The sequence below is a fragment of the Perca flavescens genome, chromosome 17 (assembly GCF_004354835.1).
Source record: "Perca flavescens isolate YP-PL-M2 chromosome 17, PFLA_1.0, whole genome shotgun sequence".
In the NCBI taxonomy this organism is placed as follows: Eukaryota; Metazoa; Chordata; class Actinopteri; order Perciformes; family Percidae; genus Perca; species Perca flavescens.
Window position 1 is genome coordinate 11,754,694 of NC_041347.1, and position 17,061 is coordinate 11,771,754.

A 17,061-nucleotide genomic window follows, 5' to 3' on the forward strand; every position below is an offset into this window, starting at 1 on the left:
ACTTGAATGAAAAAGGATACGAAGTGGCTTGCACAGTGCAGTACTTAGGCTTGCTTAAATTATTAAAAAGGTAACCAATTTAACAAGAAGACAAATACATGTCATAGTGGATTCAGCCGTAATGCAAAATTATTTGAAAATTGTTCTTCCCGGAGACATTAAATAATGCTTATACACATTCGGCTGGCTAATAATACATGAAGCAAAAGGCCCAAAGCACTATCAACAGGAAAAAAACAATATGAAATGACAAAGGTTAAATAAATGTTGTGAATTTCACATTTTATGTCTCATTGGTGATGCCTACAAACCTTCTGTTCAGATCGGTGGTGCCTTTGTTTAAAAATGTTTGAGTGTCATATTTGTGGGCTGAATGTATACCTCCTGAATGTGACTCAAACCACATTTACTCCAGGAAGTTGTGAACTGTGAATAGCTGCAAAAACAGGAGCTCACGGCTGAGGAAAAAAAAGCAAGTCCTCGGCTGCCTGCAGTCAAAACCTTCTGACAGGGTCTGAAGTGGGTAAAGATACACTACAAATAGGATATACTGTATATGTTGAAAGGATTTGTCCATATCAAAACCATCATCGGTGTGTTTCAAGATGTTTAGGTGCCTCTGGTCAAAAAGGTTTACCAGCCCTGTTTGAAAGCCTACAGCATAACTAAATGAACGAAGGGCAAACCACCATCAGGAATGATGCTCATATTGATTTTTTTATGCGATCTTTACCGGTACACACACCAGAGTGCACACACATCCAATCATGCCTAGATGGAATCTAATTTTGTTTACATTCTCTACTGACCTCTAACCTCGCAGGATTACAGGTTACCAAAAATCTGTCAAACAAACAATTCCAGGTCCTGCTTTATTTGCAATAGGGAATGGGAATGTGTCACCATCAACAGCAAGTTGACAATGTTTTCGTGGTGGGCGAATCGATCCAAATATCGATAATATTGATACCAACGTTGGTATTGATATTGACCAATACCAGTGTAATGAGATCGATACTTTAGTTTTAGTTTCTCTCTAGTGTGCACTGCTGCGGTTTCATCAAAGAGGCCACCTGGGCTGTCCGTGTCTGTGTTAGTGCCACTGCTTTCAAGTGCCGCTCCTGTCACACATGCTGTCACAGTGCAGAGCCGACAAACTTTGCTCCTCCTCCCCCTTCTTCTGACTTGATGTTGTACCGTCATGTGACTCAGCGGCGCCAGGCAAACAAGCAGCCAGGCCCGGCAGTGGCCAGCAGGGCACACACACACACACACACACACACACACACACACACACACACACACACACACACACACACACACACACACACACACACACACACACACACACACACACAGGACAGAGACAGAGCAGAAGAATGGCAGAGAAGCTGTATAATTTGTAAACCAGCTGAGATACAGTGGTAACACAAAAAAATTATACAAGCATATGGAAATTCTGTCCTGGGTTTTAACGTATTAATAATCACAAAATCACAAAACAAGGTAATGAAAATTCATTCAGATTTAGCAATTTGATGATGCATCCACCTTAATTATTAAAAAGTATCGGTATCGTATCTGGCCCTGTATTTACTTGGTAACGGATCGATACCAAATTTTGTAGTAAAAATTATGCTTTCCGCATCTGCGAGCGTGCAAGGATCCATCTGATAAATCCGTAAATGTTGTCCATAAAGGTTGCCATCAGATGGTGTACAGTACGCGTAGGCTATGTGCAGATGTCCACGTACAGCCAATAGGATTTGACTGCAAGGACTTTTCCAGACATGTCCGCTAGGGAGTAGTAGCCTTAAGAGTGCCATCTGCAGGTTGTTAAATGCAAATGTCAAAAGTGACGGCTGAACTAGTATCGCTTTGCCAGACCATCCACAAGCTGCGGAGCGAGGAGGGTCTGGCGAGTCCACATAGCATTCCAGGATTGGAGAAAAACGTGCTCCGGTTTATCGGCATGTCTTTAAACCACACAATCGTCATGGGCGTTGCTAAGTTCTGCACAGAGCCGCTGCAAAATAGTCGTGCGACAGAAAACTCAGGTACAGATAGTCTAGCTAGCTGTCTCAATTTACCATGCAGAGATCTGAGGAGCAGTCAACATTAGTCCTCATTAATCCACCAGAGTTTAAAATTCCAACACAAAGAAAGCGCAAAGAAACGGAAAATGCATGCATCCGGCAGCGAAGTAATGCCGGAAGTGGAACTTCAAGCAAATAGACTACGGCTGAACTAACACAAAACACTGCACATTGAATAGGATTCAATCTAGTATACAGTATATAGTATACAGTCAGACACAATGGTAGACTAACATCATGCATTTCATTTTGCTGGATACTGGTTAATTCACTGATGCATGCTAACTTCTGCATTATTATCCAACGTTTTGTTAGCATACAGTTAGCATAACATTAGCTAGCTTATTTTGATGATTGTGTAATTGGCATTTAGCTTGTAGATCTGAAGGTCCTGTAACCACACATTTGTAAATTGGACATGGGCCTCCAAAGATTGATTTCTGACAGGTGTAGGCGCTAACATCAGTGAGTATGGGTAGGTCAAGGTCCATTTTAGGTCTCCTAATTCGAAAGATCGATATCATGAACTAACTTCAATTTTGTAATATATCGCACTTTTGCCTCTGTCGAGAGCTTTTAATATGGTCATTTGTCTTTCGCATGTACTTTTCTGATGATGAACGATTGACAGATGACTAGACCGGTGACAGGTAATTACAGCAACCGAAGCTACGTACGCTACCCTCCATAAACAGCGCCGCCGGCCCAGAATGAGCACAGACAAAAAAGACAAAATGCAACAGAGTAAACTTCAACCACAAAATAAAAAAAGATAAACATTCTATAACAATTATTGAACCTCAACATAGATCCCATTAAAACGCAGTATTTTAGACTCGTTTACTGGATGCATTACAATTTCCTTGAATGAATTATCCCTTTAAATAATTCATTCAAGTAATGATTTTAAGAAAATGTGTTTTTACTTGTTCTCCCGTTAGATTGTTATTATTCTTTATTATTTTAATGCCATAAGAAACAAAAATTACAATTCTTTAATCAATTGCAATGCTGCCGTAAGAGAAAATTGAAAGGACAGATCACATTTTGTATTCTTTATTATTGTTCTATTGTTCATTATAACTGACTAACCCCATTACAGTTGTGCATGTTAAATAGACATAGAATAAATAAATAGACTTGATGCTAAACTGTGCCTTAGTTGTGTGTGAAATTCCCTTTCAGCATGAAGGCTTGACACTTGCTGTGTGATCGACAGCATGTGTGGATGAGAAAACTTCACTCTTGAGAAATACAGGAAAACAGGCACCATGGGAAATGAAACAAATATGAGAGTCAGAGAGAACCGTAATGGAGGACAGTGATAGCAGGGAGAAAGTGAGATGTATTTGACCTGAATAGTGAAAAATTGAAGAAGATCACATGCTGGCAATTCAACTTTGGGTCTGTTGTGAGATTCATCAAATGCTCTGCTCTGCTCAGGCTGCAGTAGACATTGATGCTGTCCCGATGCATTTCATCATCTCAGATATCATTTGCTTTTTATAAAGCTAAACTAAAATAAAAATAAAATATTTTTGCTAAGAATTCATTATGTATCTATTTGTTTTGACTGCAGTTATTTTGTAAAATATTTGTAATTAACAAAAAGAGGATGAATGTGTTGTTTTTCCAACCGACGATGATGGCGCTGTAATTTGACCATGTGTGACTTGTAATAATCACAGTTGGCACTAGAAATAGTTTATAATATCACTTCAGTCTCAATGTCCACACAGGCATTGAAGCAGCTGGAGGGCCTGACTTTGTTGGCCGCTGCGTGCTGCCTACGTCATTCCATCAGTCCATCCAATAGTTTACCTTGTACGCGATATCACACAATTACGCAAATTCATCTTGTCAGGCTTTAAAGCGTAAGCCAAAATGCAACCTAGGGTCTTTTTGTGAATGTACCCGAGTCAAACTTTTGTTTAAAACCATATTTAGGATGGAAACGCCACTTTCGTTTTTTGGTCAAAGGCCTTTTGAGCAAGGGGCACTTCTATGATAGCATCAAAATCACTATTTTTAAAACACTAAGAAGGCTCGACACAACATGAAACTTTGCTCAAAGTATCACCAGGGTCTCTACACATGAACTTCAGCATTGAGAACATTATTTGTGTACACAGAGTTTACTAAAAAAGAAAGGTTTTGAGCAACTCACATTAGCAGTTGTTGTTTACGCTATCCGCCATTTTCTCAGTCAAAAATAGTCAATCTCCAAATGCGAATGAACGGACTGCATAGGAGGAAATGCCATTCTTATATGAGGCTCCTTTTTCAACTACAAGGTCAATATTGTTTTTCACTAACAACAAAACAATAAATAATCTGTGCATTTATATGGAACTAAGCTTTAGGAGCTTTCCATCTTTACTCTCCTCCCTCCCTTGTTCAAAACCTTTTTTTAGTAGACTCTGTGTACACAAACAATGTTCTCAATGCTCGAGTTCATGCGTTTTAAAAATAGTGATTTTGATGCTATCATAGAAGTGCCCCTAGCACTCCCATTCAAAAGGCCGTTTGACCGAAAAACGAAAATACGGTAAATCTTAAAAGTGGCGTTTCCTTCCTAATTATGCTTTTAAATTAAAGTTTGACTCGGTTACATTCACATAAAGACCATAGGTTGCATTTTGGCGAGAGTTACGCTTTAAGTAATGCTTTTGTGTCCCAGTCGCTAAAACCCGGCCAGTCAGCGTCCTGTGAGGAGCTACAGGCGTGGTTTAGGTGTGTGTGCTGGGCCACTGTACGTTCAAAACAACAATGTAATTAGTGTAGAACAGTTAGCGTAGATGTTGCAATAGCATAAGTTAATCAGAACTGGAGAGTATTTCTTCATTGAAAGAAAAGCAAAGAACGGCACTATAGGTTTTTCTCGATCGAAAGATGTTTTTCGTTTTTTATATAAAAATAAAATATATATATATATATGTATATACACACACACATATATGTATACACATTGTATATGATGATTATGTATATGATAACATGCTCCGTCAATATTTGAAAAAAAAGGTTGTATCCTATTTTGAAAAACTGAAAAGGTTGAACAATTGCTGTAGAATTTATTGTAGTTATTCATCATTGTGGTATATAACGTTACTCAAAGGAGAATTTAAATATTTCTGTTTGACTTTAATGGTTGAGTTTGGTGAAATCACTGTTGTGCCAAAGTGTAATGTTCTCTTGAAAAGAAAATGTGTCTGTAGTTATCTTCATTTTCTATTAAATGTCACTCTGATGATCAGATGCATCCTTTGGTGCACAGACAAGAAGAAAAGGAATACGAAAACAGTATTACATTCAAGAATCCTTTCAAAGCAAACTGGCGAGATGAACATCATGAAAATAGAACATCTCAATTTAGATGTTCATGTTACAGCAAAGGCTATATTCCTGGACCGGAGAGACATGGGGAGTATTAGACCATTGTAGTAATGACAAGGTTAGTTGTGTTTGACAGGTCAGTGGGCGTTGCATTACAGTATGCAGGTGAGAGGTTTCAACAATCTGCTGACAGTCGTGTTGAGGGCAGTGACAGTGACTGGTTGTGACTGCCTTGACATCTTTTTACAAGAAAAATGTCTGTGGTACACACTGCTCGGGCGTATTTTTGCAGCACTTTCAGATTGGTGAATGCCGATACCTCCTGTGAAGTGCAAATGCTACAGTGCTTGAAGTGAAAAACAGATGTGTGATTAGAATTTGTCAATTTATTTGAATCATTCCGTGCTGCATGTGTACTGTGCTGTATGTGTTTACAGTGAATCAACATTGCTGGAATCAACTTTCCTCGGGGAGGCCGATAAAGTATCACATCGCATCAATGAACAAAACACAAATTGAGTCAATAATTTAAAATTGGAGTACAGCAGCAGTACAATGACAAAACTTTGCGATTCCATTTGGAAGATGTGGCACGTTTATGTAACCCTAACGTCAGTTGCTCTTAATTTACCAAGCTGGATCATGACCCAGACTAATTTTAAATGAGCATCTCTCCCATTTTCTGTGTCTGCCGGCTGCTCTCATAGTGTTCTAATGACAGGCGCTCACATATATGGTTTAATGGAGCTTTAAAAAGGAGTTAAAAGAAGATGGACATGATTAATTAATGTTTTGTGTAATAAAAATGGATGATTAACTTGTTTTAATGGGTTTGTCGAAGGCAGCAGGGAAAACAAAGAAAACAACCGCCCTAAAGTGTCATTTGGGTGGCAGGGAGTGAATATTTTCAGTGCTTCCATTAAATTAAAGACAATGTGGGGGCTTTTTTTCATGCATAAGGTACTGCCTTTGATATAATTGCACTTATATTCTGCAAAGCTTCACTTGCTTTTTCAGCCTATAAGAACATGGTTGCCCCTTTCTTCCTTAATTGATGTTAAATGATTATTAGCATCACTGTTGCCTTTACAGCAAATTAAAAGAGGCTTTTTACAACGTTAAAAATTAATCATTCTTACAGAGACATTTATGGATAATATATCAACCAACCTGTGAAAATTATTTTTTTGGGTAATTTTCGAACTTTCATTAATGTTTTGACACGTCGTACAAGACATTTCAATCTGCCTTGCGTTTCTTATGTTAAGACAAATAAACCTAGCAATGTTTTTTCCGCTTCTACTGGGTAATCCAAACATCGAGATTGCATGTCAAAATAGGATCAGATATGTCCATGTTAGAGATATTCTAAATCCAGACGACACATGCAATCTTGTAAACACACAAGGCCGCAGCCAGAAATATTGTACACCGTGACTCATGGCTAAACCATAAACCATCCTTTAAAAAGAGGAATTTCAAGCCGACAGGCAGGGGATGTATGATAGATTAGTTGTGTCAGGTTTTATATCAGCCATTTAAGTTGTCACCCTCCACCAGCAAACAGCCCCGGAGGCACACAAACCTCAGCAGATTTCTGCACGGTGAGCACTGTTCTTCTTATGCAATAACGCCGGTGAATATGAGTAAGAGATTATAGATGTATGACAAAAGCAACATCTCGAGAATGGACTGCACATTGTGGACGACACATCATCGGCCTCAACAGACATCATGTCCATTCTAGTGTAATCTTATGTATTTGACATTTCCCCCAACAAGATGTTCATCAATATCAGCCATTCTTAATAAACCCATTCTGGATTTCTCATCGTCTCTCATTTGAGCCTTCCCTCTGGCGGCCCACCCAGCTGCATCTCCTGCCACTCTAATGGTATTTTCTCCCATCAACCAGCTTATCAAATCCAAATTCCAATGATGGATAAATCTGCCTGGGCCGATGCGCTGGAGTGCCGCCTGCTGCTATCAATCAACGTGTTGCCAGGTGATTGTGTCCTGCTGGGATGTATGACATTATGAGGTCCATTTGGAGACCCAGCTGAGTTACAATGGCTCCGATCGCTCAAAGTCAATTTCTGGCGTTGCTTGCCTTTTTGTAATCTATGCTCTTCTGGAAAAAGCACACTTTATCCCTCCTCATGTCTCATATGCATGTTGTGCTCTCCATGAAGAGCGGAGCTATTTTCTCCTCCTATCCGTTGGGATGTATGGTCCACTTTCCCCAGATGTTAAATGAGTGTGGAATGCATGGTTGTATGTCTAAAACAGCTTTTCTGCACTCATGGGTATGCTTTTATTGAAGAAAAGTAATCTGAAAAGAAATATAACCATTCTATTTTTGTGGGAGAAACATTACAAAATCTGATGCCAGCATGCCACTATTTCTGCAAACTGCAAAAAAAAGTTAACATCTGCACCATGGGATGGATATGAAAACGTAATTTAATAAAATCAACAATCTAACACCTACATGCAAAACTTCAATATCAGAGACGCTGGGACATATTGTTAGGAAAGCAATAAAAAATTAAGCTTATAACAAAAGAAGAGTTGTTCTTTACAAAGAATCCTGAGAAAGAATAGTAAAAAAAATAAATCCATTCAAGTGCACCAGTGAGATTCACCTTTGCGGGCCTCCAATGTATTTCAGGAATCTAATCTTTTCATGAGGAAGCCTGTCTGACTGGAGTCAGAGTGTTTGTGAGTTTGAAATGCCAATCTTCAACTGTTTGTAATTGCATTGCGGCGCCAGAGATTTTCTTTTGCTGGTGCTATGGGGTTGCTTGACTTTTTTCAGTGAGGGTGCTCTGAATTTTACAGTAGGGTTTACCATTAATGTGCCGGTTGCCACAGCCTAATTTCTACTGCAACACACACACACACACACACACACACACACACACACAGCACCCGCTCTGCGACAGTTACAATGTCATTCTGTGGTAAACACAAGGCAAGATATTCAGCTCAAGGGATTAAGATGTACGTTTCAAAGGCCTGCCTACTTAAACACACCTCTGAATATAAAATGTCACAATTATGCGACAAACTGGGCTTGCACACAAGCAGCAAGCAACAGACACAGGTTTGTGCACATTTCAGCCTTAGATTCTGAGATCACAAACTGATGCTGCTAGTTACCAACACCTCAACTAATGAATCAACAGTGTTCCATTCCATAGACCTAATGTTATATGAATGAGCATCGCATATAATAGTGATGCATTACATTTATAACAGGCAACTGAGGGAAATAAAATCACACACTTACCATTAGACATCTTCATGAGAAAACAGGAATCAATGATTATGTCGCTGTCCAGGGCCCTTGTTCTCTCAGTGTTAATAGCCAACAGTGCCAGGTTACTGGTTTGAGAGTCCCCATAGGAAGTGTCAGAGATATGCATATCAGTTTGTACAAGTCTATGAATGCATCTTTGTATGGCCTCATGAGGGTTAGCAACTCCTGAGTGCTGCTGATAGTACTCTATTTCCCTGTTCTTGTTTTCTTTGCAGTAGCTGGCGAGCCTGGTATAGCTCTGCAGACAAGTTTTTTCTCACTGATTCCATAATGATGGGCCATAGACAATTTGTCTAGAAAAGATGAGCGTTTGGGGCTTAGAGCTTGCACACCGCTCAGTACATAATTTATCTCTATTTAAAGGCGCGGTTTCATCGCCATTGATCATCTGTCTATAACAGGATAGAAAGAGTGTGTATTCTTGTTATCCATGCTGTCTAAAATGTGCTCCTTCTAACGGGATCTCCACAACAAAACCCTCCAGATGTCGAGCTGTTTGGGCCGGCCTTCACTCACATAATAGAGTCTGTGTTGCAACTCCTGTGTTCACCCATAGGCCTTCTGTTTGGGACACTGGTGCAACAGACAGAGGACTCAAATGCAAGACCAGGCACAAAAGCAGGTACAGTCAAAAATGGTTTACTTGACAGGCAGGGTTCGGTACATGGAAATTCAGTACAGAACAAGCAGAAAAAAACTGTAAGCTAAGACGTAGTCAAAAAAAACAGAGACAAGATCCAAATCCAAGAGAAGTACAACGTTACACACAAGAGAGCTAAGACAAACTAGCACAGAGAACAGGGAACACACAAATACAATTGGGAGGAAGGGCTAATGAGGGACAGGTGAAACTAATCAGGGCGGGGCAGGCAATCATACAGGCAGGAAAGACAAAGGAAGTGAAGCATCTGAAATGAGACAAGAGATGAAACATTGATGATAGGCTTACTGGCCTATAGGTAAGGTACTCACTAAGGTAGCCATCCACAAATATTGTAAATCTTAAGGATTCACTCTGCCACATGTTTAATATTAAAACATATTTTATAAAATCATGCCAACAACCATTATTTTAATAGCTTAGAATTCTATGCACTGAAAAGGTACGTATAAAGGCGTTAGGACGCCCATGTTATTGTAGGTCTATGCAACTTAAGCCTGCTCTGTCGCTCTTTCAGTTAAGGGGTTCTTGGCTAAAAAAAAACATTGAAGACCCCTGATCTACAGCAATACAGGCATCCTCCGCAGAATGCCGGGCTGGTCCCATTCCTCATCTCCATCCTTCGGCTTCTCTTGGCCCTGCTCAGTGACTACTAGAGATGTGTCTACACCTTCATGAGACCTTATTATGAGACCTGTTAACATCACCTTTATTAGCCCTGTCGGGGTCACAATCACTCTCGTTTGCAGGTTTTAATTGAGTCTCCAAACATATTTATGTATAGTAAAAAAAAAAAAACATTATGACACTTCGCATATGCTCAGTTACTAAAAAAGTGTCTAACAGGAAGTGGAAGTAAGGTCAAAAGTTAAATGCATGGTGGCTTTATTTTTTTAGTCTAAACCTAATTGGTTTGTTCATTATTCAAATTATAAATTATAGTATTGACACAATAAAAATTATTAATCAACTACAGAAATATCTTGGGGTTGCTATTTCTATAGCTACAGCACCCCTAATCCCCTCCCTGGCATCGCCTATGCTTTTCTTAAACCCACTTAGCCATTCAAAGTCATGCATGGGGCCTGACGAGAATCCCCAGCAGCTCTTTGGACATATTAAATTAAGGATCCAAAGTTGATATTTATGAATTGAACCTTAAAGCAGAGCTGGCAGCCAACATTCAATTATGCACAACTCACATCACAGCCACTAAGACCAAAATTCATTATTACTCTCCTTTTACTATTTACCGTGAATCAGAACGTGGAGGGATTTTTAACAATGAATTCCGTTTTGGATTAATTAGTCAGCTTGTGCTGATCATATCATTACATTTTCTTTCTTTCAGCAATCACATTGTTGACAAAGTAGCACCTTTTGATGTAGATGTTAATCACTTAATTTATTTATGTTCTCCTACTTTCCAAAACATTCCTCAACACAATAAGTGCACACTAGCCTGACAAGCCAGACTCACCATTGGCAGGGCTCAATCCGAGGGGTGGGATAAACGGTTGTCTTTCAAATTCCCTCTGCACTCATAGCCAACCAGAGCAACGCTAGTTGATGGATTAAACTTTTGCCGTATCCAGTCGGCAAAACTCCGAACACATCTTCCTTTTTTAAGAATGATTTCAGTGCTTAACTCCAAGTCTTCCAGAGTCACGGCTAAAGCCGATTTGAAAGACTGCTGTTTGCCAGCAGCAGCAGCTCTCTTCTTTGTTTTCAAGTAGCAGGGAATTAGCGCGGAACTGTCGCAACTCTGCCGTCATTATGTTAAGCCTGACCACCGACTCTATACACGATGTGATTGGCCTGACCAGAATTTGGTTTTTCCAGCTCGCAAGCCAACAGAGATTGCTAGATTGACCCTGGCTGCAAATTACATTTGCTGCCGCTAGGGTGCGTCTAGATTTCTAGGCTAAATGCACACAGCAATGCAAGTCTAATCCAAGGTGATAAAGAAACCATAACGATACATTTTTATTTCTTTTCATACCCTTTGTGCTGATATTTAAATCAGCACACACTAAAAGCTCCATTAACCGATTAAACACAGGAGATGCTGGCAATTTGGAGAGACACTAGGTGATAGCTCAGACCCTGATTAAGTTTGGAATGAAATCTATGACTGAGAAACTCAAATTAAATTATTTGTGCTTAGATAATGCAGCTCCCAGACTAAAATGTGATTAATAATTGGACCGCATGGCACACAAGGTTTCACATTTAATTGCATTTAGCCATTGACTACACAAGCACTAAACAGTGTGAAACAAAAGAAAGCAATTTATACACATCCTTGAGTAGATCTAACCTGAATTCACTCCTCAAAATGTTTTCCTGCCTTCACAGTGGATGAAACCTATCTGAAATTACTCCGAAACTGACAAGGTAAGTCTTAAAGGTCATAGCTGAAATTGCTTGGGTGCCAGCAATAAATAGTAACATTCAGGAATATAGACACAAAAGAAAATGGGTTATTTATGACCCCTGCTCCCAGCACAATGAGCAGAGCACACACTGTAAGACCATGAATATCTCAGGGCAGATAAAGCACGGCATTTCACACATAATGTAATCACGCTGTCTTTTTGATTAAATTAAGGACCTTAAGTCGTGTGCGAGAGTTGCGACTGAGAGAAATTCTGAGTCACACAATCGATTTCCTTTGGCTTCTGAGGACTAGAAAATGATGCCATTTTGCCAATGTGTGGAGCACAGAGAGAGGGATATTTAGGAAGCTTTAGAGAGGGATGTAAATAAACACAGACAGAGAAAGAAAGAGAGAGATACAGAGGAAAAAGGAGAGCGTCTGAATGTTTTCTCCAATGAGAAAGATAAGACTTAAGAGGTACTGAGAAATTGAGTCTAGCCTGTGCTGTAAAATGAGTTCGACATGGTGTATCAAAAGCACATTGTATACTGTTGTGTTCACTTGTGTTTTTTTATACAATACATTTTTTATTGCTCTTTTTTTGGAGTTTTGTTTTCTACATTCTACTTCTAAAGTAGGTTACAAATAGGGATGTAGACAAGAAGACGTACTATCACCTTTTAAATTGAAGAATCATCTTTTAAAATGTAAACTCTAATATACATTTAGGCAATTAGTATAGCTTTTTAATAAACAAAATGTACAACATTTTGGGAAATACCCTTATTCGCTTTCTTTCGGAGAGTTAGATAAGAACATTGATACCACTTTATTGTCTGTGTGTGAACCAGAGTTGGAGCTGGGAGATTAACATCTAGCCTAGGAAACATGGTGTCTATGCTCCCTCTGCCCCTCCTGTAGTCGGACAGGGTGTCAAAGGTCAACTAAACAGTCTCTCTCAGTGGGCGTTCTTTATCTTGTGTGAGATTGTTATCAATGTTTCTGTTGTTCTCGTTTTTATTCATTGTTGTTAATGTAGTTTGAACAAAACCGTAAGCTGAAGAGCTATTTCAAAACCTCCCTTTTAATCTTGTTCATTAAAAAAGTACAACACAACTTTAATGGTATAAGTGTAGTTTAGGCCTAGCCTTTATCATTTAATGTAAGTATAACCCTGTTGGTTAATATTGTACCAGGAAGAACCCCTTCAATTTTGGAGTGGGTCCGAATCACAGGGCGGATACACAAATTATTTTTCACTTTTGTTAACATTGCAAGATAGGGTGGTATCTAGTATATTTAGTATATGTAGTATTATTTTTTTTAAGGGTTTCCTAGATTTACTTATTGTCTTTCTGAAGGTTACAATTTTGCATCTAATTTTGGGACAGAAAGAAAATATATATATTTTTTTTGATCAAATTTTAATTCATTTCTAACATACATACAAACAACAACAACGAAGATATGCGACATACCTACGCCCCACCCACCCCTCCACTCCTCCAACCCACAGGACTTGCAGATAGATAGCAGGTTAATGTAATGTTTTTACACTTTCTGTGGCATCAACTGAAGCAATCAAGTTCTTCTGTTTTGCACCGTGAAATCTTGCAACCAACCAAAAAAGCAAGTAGCCACTGTTGTCTCTGGAGAGACTGTGGGGCCTGCCAACGTAATGCAACAATTTTCTTCGCTGCCATGAGGCCGGGCAGCTACACTCGCCGTTGTTGAAAAGAAAACCTTAATAAAGAGTCATCATTCAAAACGCAAAACCAGTGGAGTTTAAGGTACAGTGCATTCTAAGATTACTGACAGACATGATGAAACACATTTCCAAATCATATGTAGAAAATTGCCCAGGATTCCCTGGGAGCAAAATGTGCAGTTAGTGGATTGTCTGGCTTTCATTCAAAATAGTTCAATGGGTCTACAATAAGTTCTCCAGACAAAATAATAATGTATCATCTGATTATTTGGGTTTCTTGAAGAAAATAAAATGTTGGACCAGACCTAGGCCAATTTATATCAGAATGGATTAACAATAAGTCTTTTTTATCATGTATTGTCAATTGGCATAGAAAGCAAATATTGAACTATTCCTTTAAATGTTTTGGAAAAAAAAATGTTGGGCTCAGTCACTTATACTGATAAATGTCCAAGTTTATAAACGGTCTCTTTTTTATTCCATCTTGAGCAATATTGTCATTCCTTGTCATAATCTGGTATGGTGATGTTTCCAAGCTGTTAATCACATTGGATGAAAGCTGTGCACAGTATCTAAATTCAATTGGAACCAATACCACTAATAGAAGTCTAAAAGGAGTTTATCACCTTCTGTTCAGTCTTCATTAGTCAGTTGCTGATGCTGTTCATTGTTGCTTTGAGTGAAATCATGGTCTCTGCTTTAAGTCTGGAGCCCTACGATATCAGAGGGAGACCTGCTGGAATGAAAATAATAGCTTCAACCACTGCACTCTCTTTGTTATATGAATCTCTTTGTTTGCCTCACGAAAGCTTTCACACAGTCTCACTCAAAAACAATCTTTTACTTGAATTTCATCACTGTCAATGTAGCGGAAGGCTCAGGTGATAATCTTCCCAATTTCCAAAGTCTTTGTTCCTCCCAAAATAGATACGCCAGTCATTAAATACTCAATTATAACTAAAAAGTCAAAATGTTGTTTTAATTTCGGTTTATCACAAAAATTCAGTAATTGCATAACAGTTACTATTACTTACTACTTACATTAAAAGTTATTATTCCATAATTGTACAATTACTTGTGGGGGGCCAGCTTGTTTTCCGTCCTTCTGGGAGGTTAATAGAATTAGATGTTTAGGGTGGAGGAGGCTGCAGGCCACTAGCTAGTCTACATATTTATGAATCATCCGGTTCTGGTATCATCGCGGTTTGCAAACCCCGTAGCTAAGCTAGCTGTTATTGGTCAGTAAATACTTTCAAACTATGACTGCTTGTTCAACTACAATGTCTCTTTCGTTTCCGGTTTCTAGCCCATAAGCATAATTTACAGGGAGGATGAGGGGTTACAACCCCCCCAATAATCAAAACTGGCCAGTGCAACCCACACCAAAAGCCTATTATAATTCCCTTTACATAAATAAGATATTTCCATCATAAATTGATGCAGGAAAATTCACCAGAATGCAGAAAATGCATGTGTTTGACACTCAAAAGTGGAAATCTTAAAGCTATAGTGCGTAGTTTCTGACTCCCCCATGAGGAATTCTAAGTAATGACAACAAAACTGTCGGCGCGTCCACATGATACAAGCCTTACGTAGTCGTGCACCTACCCCCAATGTAGAACCCAAAGTTGTGCCCTTGTTCTAGCCTGATGAAATACAGAATACGTTTGACTTGTGAATGTGGTTATTAAAAGGCACTTTTGACAGCTGGGCTGACTAGCCAAACAGAAACTAAGTTACTAAAATTGCTGATCTGACAACACAGTGACATTGCTAAAAGTAAGTCCCAGTCAAAAGGTCAGACTTTTGCAAGATTTTCTAAACCCAATTTATATACTGTGTATATATATATATATGGATCAAAAGCAAAAGTGAGCACATTTGAAATGTCATTTATAACTATGGCCAGTTTGGTAGGTCAAAGTTAAACCACAAAGTTGAATTATGGACAGTTGGGGTAAAAAAAAAAATCTATATTTGCTTCTGTTTTCTCATCCAAATAAGTTTTGCTTATCTAAGGTTTTTTTCTTTCTTACAACCTGGCTGATAATCGGACTGCTTGTGGTTCCGGCTCTGTTGGACTTCTTTTTCTCAATGTGGCTGTGTTCCCAGATCAGCTAATAACTTGGTGAGTGCGATGTCGACATTAATGAAAGAAATAATGGGCAAAACTTCAAAGAAAGACTCATGTTGTAAGAAAGTAGTTATACTTTGAGAAATGCAGTAAGAAAATCTTATAGAAAAGAATAAATAAATGGAGGACTCCAGCACTGTTTTATGCTTTTTCAGATGCAAGAACACCTCATTAATTCAGTTCACGCTCTTACTTAGTCACTCACTCATTCATTTATTCATTCAGTCATTGAATATATCTCAATTGGTGCAGTCTCTGGAAACAGTAAGCAGAGCTTTTAGACTTTTCATCTTTTTATAAAGGTGCTTGTGTAAGAGTGCTGTAATTCAAAAACCTTTTAAATCACAAATTGCATATATTTGATGTGAGTAGTCCTGCGGTATTCTCTCCTGTCAGACACTGACACTTTACTGGCTCTATCCACATGCCACGCCTAATCAGGGAATGTTTCAAAGACTTCGTTCGTTATAAAGTTTTTTTTGATTTACCGATGTATTCAGCTTTTCTCAGCCTAGCTGATTTACTTCCACTCGTTAGTGGTTTCTCACTGCCTTTTCTCTTTTCACTGCTCTGAGAACAGCTGGAGCTTGCTGCATGCAGCTGTGGATTATGTGAGCATGTGGGTAGAATAATTGTTCTTGTCATTATGTTAGCTTTTCAGATTTGATCCTTATTCTTTTTTAATTCCTATTTGCAAACCATTCTCTACTTTACAGCAAATGGGTAAAATAATGACGGTATCAATGTCATACTGAATGATACATTTGACATTTAGACGTTCACTGTAACTGTAAATATCAGTTCACTTCTATTCCCTGTGGCTTTTTCAGAGGCATGCTGGGGGGGGGAAATCATTCATTGAATGGACATGGACGAGGGAGGTTGAGGGAAAGCGGATTCATCATAAAAAATAAATAATTACAACACCTCATCACAAAATAACTCCCAGGATGTATTTAACATTACAGATTGATAATAGTTATCATTGTTAGAGTATCCTAGGGGCAGTTTTAAATCACATTGTTTTAGGTTAGATCTTACAGGTGGAGTGAGAGAGCCCCGGCAGCAGACAGACTTCGTCTTCGATATTCTTTATTTTTGTTATGGTGCTGTCTTTGGCTCTGTGCTCATCCTTTATCAGTGCCTGTTGAGCTGAACTGTCTGGCTGTTTAGCCAAACCAGTGATTCCAACCATCAAGTGTGGTTTAGCCTTATTTTTAGTTTTGCTTTCTTTTTCCAGAAACAAGAGTCCAAAAACACCAGAGAATACAAGTATGCTTGTATTCCAAGCATATTGGAGAACGAGACAGTTTGAACAGACTCCCAGTGGCTTGAAGTTGGTGGCCAGTTTGTTGTGTTTGTCTGGCTCTACAGGTTTTCGTGTTTTGATACAGAATACAGACTACAGGCTAGTTATTTTCTCA